At 37.5% G+C, this 13,923-nt stretch overlaps 1 pseudogene; it reads right to left on the bottom strand.

Annotated features, from left to right (window-relative positions):
• Positions 1–609: 609 nt before the first annotated feature.
• Positions 610–728, bottom strand: LOC112481200 (annotated as a pseudogene).
• Positions 729–13,923: the final 13,195 nt, after the last annotated feature.

Below are 13,923 nucleotides of genomic sequence, written 5' to 3'. Positions count from 1 at the left end.
ACACTTTTGGTATGCATACTATACTTCAATGAAAGATTTTGCTTACCAATGCTTGAACATATCTTCCATGTGTTAACTTTTTTTTCCCCTCTTTGATCCCCACCCACACTCCTACCCTAACCTATGGATTTTGCTGTTTTCCCCTTAAGAACTGGATCTCTGAAGGTGGGGCGTTGCCTCCCACACACTCACAGTGTACACCCAGGGACTGGCTGTGGCTTCACCTGGGGCGCGAACCCAAGACCTTCTGTGTGTAAAGCAGACATGCTAACCACTACACTATGGAGCTACCCCCCATGTGTTAATTTTTAAGGAAAGCTGGCAGTTAAGGAAAGGCGTAAGCAAAACTGGAGAAGTGGATTATTATAAGGAACTCTATGTGGCTGGAAATATGGTGATCTGGAGCAAAGAAAGTAAAAGCCAGGTGCTAACAGTTTATAAAGCATTTAGGTTGACAGTCCTGTTCAACAGGTGAATTGATTTGAATTTTAGCATTTGACTATTTGACCCTGTTTTTGTTTTTTGTTTTTTTTTTAAGGCTTGGTTGACCTCACAGATTGCAAGGACCTTGTCAGCTCACAATCCCTTATTATTATTATTTTTTTTTTACACCTACAACACCTGGTCTTCCTAGGTGGTCTCCCATCCAAGTACTAACCAGGCCCGAGCCTTCTTAGCTTCTGAGATCAGACAAGATCCTGCTTGTTCAGGGTGGCACGGCCGTAGACTTAACACTGTTTTTAAATAAGCCTTTGTCTTAAAATTTAACAGAAAAGTTAAAACAGAGCATAATAATCCCAGCAACTATGTATATATTTTAACACATAGTGAAGATAATGGTAGGCAAACAAAATTTTCATTTATTTTCTAGAAAAAGCAAATAAATAAATAAAATAAAAGATTTTACTTAAAAATTACCCCAAAAATTCAGGATTGGGCTTATTTGGTAACTTTTTATTTTGATATAATTTCAAATTTATAGTAAAGTTGCAAGAATCATACAAAGCACTCCTGTACCAGATTCACCAAATGTTTACATTTTGCCCCATCTTCTTTTTCATTGTCTCTGTAAGTGTATGTGTATACATTTTTTCGGAAACATTTGAAATTAAGTTGCAAAGGTCATACGGATTTGCCCTTCAAGGCTTCAATGTTCATTTCCTATGAACAAGGATATTCTCTTACATAATCACGGTATGATTATCAAAACCAGGAAATTTAACATCAGTACAATACCATTGTCTAACTCATAGTTCACAGTAAAATTTCATCACTTGTTCTAACAACATCTTCTTTTTTTAAATCCAGTCTCCGATTCCAGGACTACACATTACATTTAATTGTCATGTCTCTTTATCAACTTTAACCTGGAATGGTTAATCTGTTTTTCATGACCTTGACTTTTTTGAAGAGTACAGTCCAATTATTTGTAGATAATCCCTCAATTTGGATTTGTCTGATATCTCCTCATGATTAGATCCTGCTTATGCATTTGGGGCAGGAAAACCACAAAAATGATGTTGTGTCCTTGTCAATGCATCAGAGGTACATGATGCTACTTGGTCCTGTTACTGGTTATATTAACTTTGGTTATTTGATTAAGTCTGTGTTTACCAAATTGCACCACTGTAAAGTTACTATTTTTCCTTTCATAATCACTAGGTAATCTTGGGAAAAATAATTTGAGACTATGTAAATAGCATGTTCTTATAGTAAACTCCCCACTAATTTTAGCTTGCATTAACGATTCTTGGCGAAGCAATTTTAGATATGGCGATTGCCAAATGGTGATTTTCTAACACTATCATTCCTTCCTCGTTTATCACATTTTTTAGCTGGCATGCTGCTTGAAGTAGACTTTCCTCCTCCACCTTTTATATATTTACTTATTCATTCATCAGTATATATTCATGGATTCTCATTTTAGTTAGTGTATTATGATGTTACTATCATTACTAATTTTGAGTCTCAAATTGTCTTCAATTTGGCTAATGGGAGATCCAGGATGAATTCTTGCACTGACTTACTTATTATTAGCCAAGTGACCTAGTACTCTGAAATTCTCTCATACTAAAGTGAAAATAGAATGTGCGTTTGGACTTCACAATGCACCCAAGCACAATGAATGTATAGGGGAAAGGCAGTACAACCTGAGAGAAGAAAAAGGGGAAACTAGAGAAAGGCTATGAACCTTAAGTGGAGAAATCTCCCTAGTTTGTGTCTTTGAGTTTCAGCAATAAATGGTTAGCTCAAAGTAAATGACAGCAGCAGGGATGAATTTTAAGGTTCTACTAAAATCCACCCTGTTTGAAATCAGGAATATAATAAGGTTCACAGAGAAATAACTTCAGGCTTCTGTTTTCTTTGTTATAGAGGCTCCTTTTTCAATCAACTCACAACACTAACTTCTCTTTCCATTTGGCCTAAGGCTCTGTGATAAGTATCAACAAACAATAAGAGCTAGAAGTTCCCCTATAACTTAGCATAAAGCAAAAAAAAAAAAACCTGTTTATAAGACCAGGTAATTTTTTCTAATTTTTATGCAGTCTCAGTAGGATGATGATGTTTTTCAAGTACACACTTCTTATTTATGGAGAGACAATTCTTCTCATTCAACAATGAACTCTATTTTCTGCATCTTGAATAACAAACATGAAATCTGCAAGAAGCATTTTACTTTTCAAAAGCTAACTCATGTTAAATAACTACAACATTAAGAGAGAAAAGCCTGTCAAACAAAGTGTGACAGAGCACTGTGAGTTGCACTTAGGGTTAACAATTAACACCTTGAGAACTCTAAAAATTTGACAAATAAAATCAACACATATGATTAGGAAGTAAAAAGTAAAAAGTCAGAAGAGAGAATCATAGCCTAAATAATAGAATTAATATATCTATAAATTAAAAAATCTGAAAGGTTGAAACTTACAGAAATAAAGGGAATTAGAAAGGCAAGGTTTGTCAGGGTTTAACCAGCTAGCATTGTTCAAGGAAGAAACTACATAGGGAGTGTCTGTCTTTTATAATACTTTAACCAGCCCCAGACACAATCAAGTATCTAAACTTCCAAACTGAGAAAGCTTTTAACATTATTGAACAACCTCCTACACAGCCTATCTGAACAGCAGTTTCTGGTGACACTCCTCTATTTCTTCATGCCTCCTTCAAACTGCAATAGATATGCTGGAAATTAAGCTCAGTATATGTAGCCATCCAAACTGTTTTTGAAAAGGTTAGAGCGAAAAGATGAGAAGAAAATCACATGTTCTACTGTGAAAACCAAGAGAGAAGAGTTTTAGAAAGAAGGGTAATCAACAGTATCAAATACCATTGAGAATTCTAAGAGAATGAGGGCTGAGAAAAATCCACTGTGCCTTGTGATTAAGAAGCAAGGATTGCTTTTCTGGAACAGGTTGAATGACACGCACAGAGGCTAAGGAAACAGCAGGAGTCAAGAGAGCAGAACTAGGAATGACTGTGCATTGAGAAAATGAAGTTCCATCTTTAAACACGCAACAATAAAAGGATGAGAAGAATAAACTGAGAGTTGCATCAAGGTCAAACAAAGGTTTGGGGAGAGTTGGTGTTGATTTGTTTTGTTTTGTTTTGTGTTGTGTTTTTTTTTAGCACAGGAAAGCAGATTATGTCTATAGGCAGAGGAGAGAAGAGAAAATTAAAGATGCTTAAGCTAGACAAAAAGGAGATAATTAAGGGGGAAAAACTTTCATTCTAGACGTTATAGCACCCATGAGGAAGAAAAGAGAGAAAACAAAGAGGATTGAGAGCACTGGAATAGTTTACACTTAGAAAGAAGAAATTTAGTTTATGTCTGAGATAGAGAGAGAGAGAGAAAGAAACAGTTACTAAGTTATTTTGGAATGTATTAAAAGGCTCATCTCTCATGGTCTTTTCTTTATTTTGTTGGGAAAGTAGGAGGAAAAGCCCCTGTCAGTGGGGAAGAAGATATGAGTGCTAAGGGGCATCCAGAGGGGAGAAAAGGAAAGAAAAGGCTTAGAACCCCTGTGAGCAGTAAACTACACATGAAAGAAAAGTAGGCACCCAGTGGACATTTGAATAAATTCGTAAGATGAAAAAAAATGATTGCCAAGTAACAGAGAGATCCCCAGTTCATTAAGTAATGTAATAAAATTTTCTCATGATTTTTATAAACTTCTGCAGTCCCACTAAAGCATTAGTAGCAAACTGGCAGAACCAAAAGATACAGGAAGGATAGATAAGTCACTGCCTTCACTGTAACCTGGGAACTTTCCTCGAAGGTCTCGGAGGAAAAGTAAAAGGTCCAGGCCACCTAGGCTTTTATTTGTTAAGTACAGCCCCAATATTGGGATAGAACTGGAAATACAAGCTGGACAAGAAGCTAACTAAGTGTACCAAAAAAGTATGAACTTCATTTATTAATGCTTTGTCATAAAATTATCATTGCGTCTTCAAGATTGCAATTTTTTTTTTCTATTTTCCCTTTGTGAGTATATGTAAGACCATTGTCAACCATCTGCTCTTAGCTTTCCACATCATTCATCTAGAGAATCCACACGGTCTTACAGTTTCCATCGTCACATCAGTGCTGACAATGACAAAATATTTCCAGCTCGCATATTTCTCACAAACTCCAGTGCCATTTTTCCATCTATGTGCGAGATATCTCTACTTGGATAGCCCGCTGTCGTTACAAATTCAATATATCCAAAGCAAAACCTGACACCTTCCCAAAAATCCAGCTCCAGTACTGCTACAGTCAGGATCCAGTCAAGAGACAGAAACCACACCAGTTATTTGGACAGAGAGTTGAATATAAAGAATTGTTAAGTAGGCCTAACGTTGTTAACTGTGTAATCACAAGAACAGAACTCTAAAGTATCACAGAAGTAGCAACTGCAGAAAGCAGCTAACCCTCAAGGCCCAGGGAACAAAAGGAAGAGACTAGGGTTATTTGAACATTGACGCTTAGAGAAGGGCCCCATTAGAACTGAAATTCAGATATCTGAGGAGGGAGTACAAGCCAGCCGATGCTAGAGTCTCTGAGGGGATGTGATAAGATTGGTTCTGCAAGTATTGGGGAAAAATTAAAAACTGGATTCGACAACTGCTAGGAGAAGAATTGCTGGGGTAAAGAAGTGCTGCTGGGATGCTGCTCACAGGGAATACAATTAGGAAAACCACATGGAACGAACACGAAGGAGCTAGTCATTTTTCTCCCCGATAGCCTTTCGGCCTCCCTCTAGCACTCATTACTGGCAGAGCTGAACAGGGAGCCAGCTGGTGAAGCACAAGTGCAGTTTGTAGATTACCGGCCCCAGCATCACAAAGCAGTCGGTTTTGGAGCTAAGACACAATTACCTGATAACCAACACAGATTCTGAGCTATATTAGTGAGGGTCCAGCCAGAAAACAGGGTCCACAAAGCATGTCAGAGGAATTTTATCACGAGGAATTGGTATATGGGTCGTAGAAGGACTGGGAAGTCAAACAGGGAACAATGAAGCAATCCAGAAATTGACAATAGCAGGCAAGCCGTCAATGAACTCTAAGCTGGAGGGACAGTGGGAGGTAGTCACAATGAAGCAATCCAGAAATTGACAATAGCAGGCAGCTCTAAGCTGGAGGGACTCTAAGCTGGAGGGACAGTGGGAGGTAGTGGTGTTACTAGAGTTCAAGAATCTAAGGGCATCCAGAGGGTACTCAAATTATGGCAACCAAGGTCTACTTGGAGAGAGCTAGGATCATGAAGAGAAAGGCTGTCTGGCCAAGGAGGGAGGAGATGCAACTGCTAGAAATAATGCAGGAAGCAGAGAAAGAAAGAGGGAAATACCCTGGATTCTGTCTCCTCTCTTTCTATACTCTTCACTAGTGACTTCCATTGCCAGACCTATCCAGTATCCAGAAAGCAAGGAAATGTAGTTCCATGTGATACAAGACAGAGAGGGTAAGGGCAGAGCGGGATCTGAGAAGCAACCAGGCAAATGACCAGTGTCCTAATTTATGCAGCTACGCCCATGGCGCCACTATTTCTTTTTTTTCTTTTTTTTTACTTCTCTGCTCAAAATCCCCAGTTATCTTTAGTTTTCTCAACTTCAATTCCCACATCTCATTAGTGTTTGACCCGATCTGATCTACAGTGCTTTTCTCTTAAAAATGTCTCCAATATCTCTTTTCATCACAGTGGCCCAACTTAATTCAGGCCTTTCTCACTGCGGATATGGGTTAGTATAATGGTCTCCCCCTAACTAATTTAGACCTCCAATTTTTTTCTGCTGCTATCTATGTCTATTCCAGAAATCGGCAAACCATGACCAATAAGCTATACCTAGCTCTCCTATTTTTGTACATTAAGCTTTATTGGAATGCCATATTCATTTGTTTACATATAGTCTGTAACTGTTTTCACACAACAATGACAGAGTTCAGTAATAGTGACAAAGACCATATGGCCCACAAAGCCTAAAATGTTTACTCTCCAGCCCTTTACAGATGAAGTTTGCCAGCCCCTGGAGTGGAATAGAGTCTATTTCATAGCAACAACTAACCTTCCTCAAGCACTCTCCATGTGTCATTTTCCTACCTTCGAATTATTCTTCATGTCCACATGATAAAATCTAAAATTTACAGCTCGTCATGATTCAACATTTTCCCAAAACTGGTGCCATATTAAATTAATGTTTAAGCCAATGATTTGTTGAAATAGTGACTATTTGTTGAAATAGTAACTTAACACAGTGCCCAGCACATAGTAAACAATCAATAATTTAGGTATTGTTATTGTTATTTAACCTATTCTCCCATCATTATCCACCGTATAGCTTCCTACTTACCCTATTTTTTGTCTCTGATATTACCAATAATATACCAATTTTTAAATAGTGCTATAAGCTGTATTGTGTCCCCCCAAAATTCATATGTTGAATTCTAACACCAAGTACCTCAGAATGTAACAGTATTTGGAAATAAGGTCTTTAAAGGGACAATTAAGTTAAAATGAGATCTTTTGGGTGGACCCTAATCCAATTTGACCAGTGTCCTTATAAGAAGAGGAAATTTGGACACATAGGGAGACACTAGAAACGGGTACAGACAGGAGGATGACCCTGTAAAGACACAGCAAGAAGGCCATCTGCAAGCCAAGGAGATAGGCCTCAGAGAAGAAATCAAACCTACTGACACCTTGATCTTGGACCTCTACCATCCAGAATTATAAGAAAATTAATTTATATTGTTTAAGCCACCTAGTTTGTGGTATATTATTATGGCAGCCCTAACAAACTAATGCAAATAGTATTTAAGAATATAAATATATGATCATAGTAAGAAATGTTAAAATTATAGAAAAATATAGAGATGGAAATAAAAAGCACCCAGCCTTGGCAGGGTGCCCTTATGCAGTAGGTGTTCTGTGGGGCCCAGTGGTGCAGTCTCCCTAGTCACCTAAGCTGGGTGCTCCAGGGATATCCCTTGTGTGGGCTGTGTGTGTCCTCCCATTGTAACTGAACCTTGATTGCTGTTGGCACATCAGTGGGTAGGATTGACCCTCAGGCTGACTGGCTATGAGGACTAGCTGAGACTATAGCTATCGTGTGGGGACTGATCCCACAGAGAAGGATTAGCCCCAGCAGGGCCCGAGTGCCTACTGAGTCCACCCTTTAGATGTGTTATTTGTGGAGCTAATTGAGTGGTGTTCTGATGTTGTCTGAAGCTGGTCACCAGGTGTGTTGAGTCTGGGGCTTCTTGGAAGGGGGTCTGGTGCAGGCCAAGGTCAGCTGCTGCCTGTGCCCCACCCAGGCCCACCTAGTAGGAACTACAAAATGATCCACAGTTGGTAGCTGCCAGTGCTGGACTTAGAGACACCTGGGAGAGGCTATGCCATGAACTGAGGCTGACTGACACTAGTGCCAGGCTTGGGGCCACTTAGCAAGTGGTATAGGGCACACCAAGGCCAGCTGTTTCTTGTTTAAGGTTTATAGACCTTTGAAAGATTTTAGGAAAGTCTGGAGCATAGGCCAAGACTGGCTTCTTGTGAGGAACAGCTGAAAGAGGTTTGGGCTGGTGTGCAAGTTGGGCAGTGTCTCAGGGAATCACCAAAGTGGGGCAAGTGGTGTTAGCCAGATTGACAGAGACTGAGATTTGGTGACTGTCTGTGCCTCTAGGATGTGAGGGGAAAGGACTCAGCAAAGAAACAATGGCACTTGCTGGCACTTCTGTCCCAAAGAGAGCTGCCCCTCCAGCCTTCACCCTGCAGCCAAATAATTCAGTTCCTCCCCATATGTCCCTGTCACTTTTCAAGCTGCTGTCCCTTCACTGGAGCTTAAAGCAAGTTTTTGTAAGAGAGTGAATCTGTGCTCAGACTCTTTAAGAGGACACCTGAGTCTACAGCAGCCCTCTGTGTCACCTGGCACTTCTGTCCCAAAGAGAGCTGCCCCTCCAGCCTTCACCCTGCAGCCAAATAATTCAGTTCCTCCCCATATGTCCCTGTCACTTTTCAAGCTGCTGTCCCTTCACTGGAGCTTAAAGCAAGTTTTTGTAAGAGAGTGAATCTGTGCTCAGACTCTTTAAGAGGACACCTGAGTCTACAGCAGCCCTCTGTGTCTGGATAGAATCTCTGCTGATTTTCACAGCCAGATGTTGTGGGGCTCCTCTTCCTGGCACTAGTGCTACAGGCTAGGGAGCCTGGTATGGGGCTGAGACCCCCAGCTCCTCAGGGGGTACCTCCACAGCCAAGATATCCCTCCCAATTTTTAACTGCCACATGTGGGTGTGGGACCAGCCCACTTGGCCTCTGCCCCTCCTACTGGTCTCAATGTAGCTGCTTCTTTATATTCTTTGTTATAGGAGTTTTTTTCAGCTGGTCTTCAGGTGATTCTCAAGAATGGTTGTTCTATAATTTAGTTGTAATTTTGCTATGGTTGTGGGAGGAGGCGAGCACAGCATTTACCTACTCTGCAATCTTTACTGGAACTACTCTAAATATTTATCTTTTTAAAAGGAAGACTAAATAGGATTATTGATATTAAACTCTCTACACAAAGTGGCTTTTCATTCATTACAGAGTGGTTTTTATTGCCTAGAACAGTGCCAGGGACATAACAGGCACCTAACAAATATTTTATTGAATAAATGAATGTTGAATGAATGAATGAACGGCCTTTTACATGGCACTCTGGTAGGAATTATTTAGTTGTAACATAGCTAGGTCCAATTTTTAAGTTAATAAATTCCTGGAGACTACATCTTCTAAAAGATTTCTTGATTAAGCATTCTGCTTAGGGAGAAATCATCCATGTGTAAGTAAAACTGACAGAAAATTACATATAGGTGTCTAATATAGAGACGTAATACAATAAACAGTGAAATACAGACTTGGAGACTCTCCAAATAAGGTGTTTTTTGCAAAAGGCAATATTGCTTTGCTTTATCATTCATTCTGCCTGCAATGCCATACCACTTTCTTTATCTAGCTCTGTATATCTAATAACTAAGGCGAAGATTAAAAATGGTTTCCTCAGTGAAGCCATCCCTAGGTGTTCTCTTAGGTAGAAACAATCTCTCTCCTCAACTACCAAAGCACTGTTGTATTTGTATGTCTCATAAGGCACGAAAGAATGAATATCCATGCTGGGTGGAAAAGTAAAGTAATTATCCAGAAAATTAAATTTTAAAAAATAGTTTTTCATTTCGCAATTACAGTTGACATACAATATTATGTTAGTTTCAGGTGCTACATTTTTATTTTGTTTTGTTTTTTACTCGAAATATATAGATAGCTGAGGCAAATATACTATTTTGGCAGAATGATTAATTCTATAAACTTTTTTCACTTATAAATCAAATTTATCGATGCATACCACAGAAAGCATGCCCATTTAAGTGAATAGTTTGTTGAATTTTGATAAATGTATTCACCTATATAACAACCACCACAATCAAGATATAAAATATTTCTATCATCACAAAATGTTCCTTTATGCCCGTTGGGAGTCTATTCTACTCTCACCCACCCATTTGCAACTCCAAGAAATCATTGATTTGCTTTCTGTCACTATGGATTAGTTTTGCAATTCTAGAAATTCATGTAAATGGAATTGGATCATGTATTCTTTCTGTCTGGCTTCTATCAGTCAGCATAGTGTTTTTGAGATTCACTCATTTTGTTGTGCCTATCAGTGATTCATTTCTTTTTATTGCTGAGTAATATTTTATTATCTGAATATACTAAAATTTATCTAGTCTCACATTGATAAATATGTGAGTTGCTTCCAGTTTGGTGTTATTATGAATAATGTTGCTGTGAATACTCATGTACAAGTCTTTTGTGAACATGTATTTTCATTTCTCTTGAATAAATGCCTAGAAGTACAATTGCTTGGTTATATAGTGTACATCTAATTTTATAGGAATCTGCCAAGTAATTGTACCATTCTTCATTTCTACCAGCAATTTATGAAAGTTTTAGTTAGTTCACATATTCGCCAATACTTGGTATTGTCAATCAATTAATTTCAGCAGTTCTTGTAGATATGTCATGGTATATCGTTGGTTTTATTTTGCATTTCCTCAATGACTAATGATATTAAACATCTTCATGTGATTTTTGGCTATTTCTTCTGGATTCCTCCTTTTGTGAAATGTCTATTCAAAATATTTGCCCATTTTCATTGGTTTGGCTTTTAATTATAAAGTTGTAAGAAAATTCATTTACATATTCTAGATGTAAATCCTTTTTTGGATATATATTTTGTTATTATTCTCCCAGTGTGCTTGCCTTTCAATTTTTCTAACAGTATCTTTCAAAGAGCAGAGGGTTTTTAATTTTGATAGTCCTATTTATCATTTTTTTCTTTTATTAGTGTTTTGTGTGTGTGTGTCCTAAGAAATCTTTGCCTAGACCCAAGATTTTCTTTCATTTCTTCTAGAAAAATTATAGTTTTAGCTTTAACTTCAGGACTATGATCCATTCCAAGTGAATTTTTATAAATAGTACAGCTAAGTGTTGGGGCTTAAATTGTTCCTACAGGAATATCCTATTATTCCATTTCTCTATGAACTCCCTTAGCACTTTTATTGAAACAAATTGATAATCTATGTGTGGATTTATTTCTGGAAATGATTGTTTCTTTGATCTAAATGTCTATTCTTATGCCACGCTGTCTTGATTACTGTTGCTTTATAGCAAATCTTGAAATCAGGTACTATAAGTCCTCCAACTGTGTTCTTCTTTTTCAAAAAGTATTTTGTCTATTCCTAGTCTTTTACATTTTTCATATAAATATATTAATTGCTTGTCAATTTCCATTAAAATGCTAAGACTTTTATTGAGATTGCTGAAAATCATTTTGAAAAAAATTGACATCTGAACAATACCAAATCTTACAATCCATTATCATGGTCTATCGCTTCAGTTAATAAGATCTTTTAAATTTTTTTCTCAGTAATGTTTTATAGCTTCCAATGTACAAGTCTCACACATATTTTTCAAATTTACCCTAAACATTTCTTGTTTTTGATGCTCTTGTTAATAGGTTTGTTTACCAATTGTTCATTATTAGCATACAGAAATACAGTTGATTTGCATTTCTATATTGATCTTGTATCCTACAACCTTACTAAATTTACATAATAGTTATAGTAGAAATTTTTTGTATATTCCTCAGAACTTTTCCCCTTGCTTTGCTGAGATAAAATTGACATAAAATTAGTAAGTTTAAGGTGTTGGAGCAGACCTATGACCCAGCAGTTCTGCACAAATGATTATCTGCTAACAGACCCGTTACAGTACTTTTTTAATAGTATAACTGAGGTACTAATGGTTGACAAAACAGTGGGACAGAGAATGCAGTACACTCCAGGGGCCATATCTCCTGGTGGTCTTGTGATAGATGATTGTTTATAATCGATATTATCACCATTTTGTTACATATCTCAGTTGGCATGCCATTCCAGCCACTACTAACAAAAATATTTATGGCTACATTTTATGGGACACAGATAATTATCAACTAGAAGGCTTTGATATGTTTGCTAAGGACAGTGAAGTTGATCAAAGGTCACAGCATGAAAGAAATCAGGAATACAGAGATGGAGTTCATGTTGCTCACATCTACATCTATACAAATTGACATATAGCACTATATAAGTTTGTGTACAGCATAATGACTTGGCTTATATATATTGTAAAATGACTACAATAGGTTAACATCCATCATCTCATATAGATACTAAAAAAAAAAAAAATGGTTTCTTCCTTGCGATGAGAACTCTTAGGATTTATTCTCTTAACAACTTTCAAATATACCATAACAGCAGTGTTAACTAGAGTAATCATATTGTACATTAAACTTACAGTACTTATCTATCTGTAACTGGAAGTTAGTACCTTTTGACCACCTTCATCCAATGCCCCCCAACTCTTGCCTCTGATAAACACAAATCTGATCTCTTTTTCTGAGTTTGATAATTTCTTTTTAGCATCCACATATGAGAACATACAGTATTTGTCTTTGTCTGACTGATATCACTTTGCATAATGCCCTCAAGGTCCAGCCATGTTGTCACAAATGGCAGGATTTCCATCTTTTTTAAGGCTAAATTGTATCCCATTTTATACATATGTATCACATTTTTTTTTACCACATTTTCTTTATCCATTCATCTGTGGATGGATACTTAGGTTGTTTCCATGTCTTAACTATTATAGGTAATGCTATGAACATGGGGTGCAGATATCTCATCAGTACAGCGCTTTTCTTTCCTTTTGGAAAGGAAATTCCATATTCCCATAAGTGGAATTGCTGGATCATATTGTAGTCCTATTTTTAGTTCTTTAAGGACTTTCTATACTGTTTTATACAGTGGCTGTACAAAGCTATACGAGGATGCAAATACTGGGAGATATAATTTATTAGGAGCCACCAGAGTAACAATATACTACAGTATAGCACCTACCGCTCCCGCCCAAGTGTCCTGTAGCTGTATAGCTGTCATCACCTCTAACCGTATTCTTTAAAAACCAAAAAAAAAAAAAAAACTTGTTAACAAGAGTATCCAACATATGCGATTAATAGGTTATATATCTAATTATTACTAAAATTGTATTTTTCTTTGCCTTGTTTTTACCATTTCTGTCAGGTAGATTCATAACCAACCGAAAATAGCAGTGATTGAAATCTTTTCAGCCTATTGTATCTTTTCCAAATTATACGTTGTTCTTTAAAAAGCACTCTGTAGTTGAGAGACTTTTGGGGGGTTCAAATATAATCAACTTCCACCTAAGTTGTACTTTTTTTTCTTTGGACAAAAGGAACTTCGCCTCACATATCTTTAGGAATGCTATCAACTTCAAGAAACTGAACACCCAAGCAACGAAGACTCAGAGTCGACACTAAAGACCTTCAATTACCTTACACAAGTCAAGAGATGGGTGGTTCCGAGCTTGACACAGCAGCTCAATGGCATTATCAAGTATTTAGGGGTTTTCAGTCTTTCCACACAACCATCTTCAGCATGTTAACTTCTTTTTTTTTATCTTTACACTTGTTCCCTCATAGTGACAAGCTGCTCTTCACACAACTACACTTAGGGAAAAAGGGAAATACCGAGTCTTTCTATCTGGGAGGTAATTGTTTTTCCTAGAAGCTGCCTTTCCATAATTTTGTCAGACCTTAGACTACCTCAAAATTCACTGGATCTGCAACTACAATATCTAGCAATAAGACTCAAACCTCACCGGGCAAGAAAAAAACAACACAACAAGCACAGTCAAAACTGTCCCAAGGCTACTTCTTAACTCAACAAATCGCAGAACCATCATGGATTTAGAGACGGAGGAAAACTGCCCAGTTTACTGCCACTTGCGTGGCTCTTACGTCAATTCCGGGAAAAACTCTATGCGAGGTAAACACAGTCCTTTGCTTCTTC

The sequence above is a fragment of the Pteropus alecto genome, unplaced genomic scaffold (assembly GCF_000325575.1).
Source record: "Pteropus alecto unplaced genomic scaffold, ASM32557v1 scaffold335, whole genome shotgun sequence".
In the NCBI taxonomy this organism is placed as follows: Eukaryota; Metazoa; Chordata; class Mammalia; order Chiroptera; family Pteropodidae; genus Pteropus; species Pteropus alecto.
This window is presented reverse-complemented; position numbering and strand designations above follow the sequence as displayed.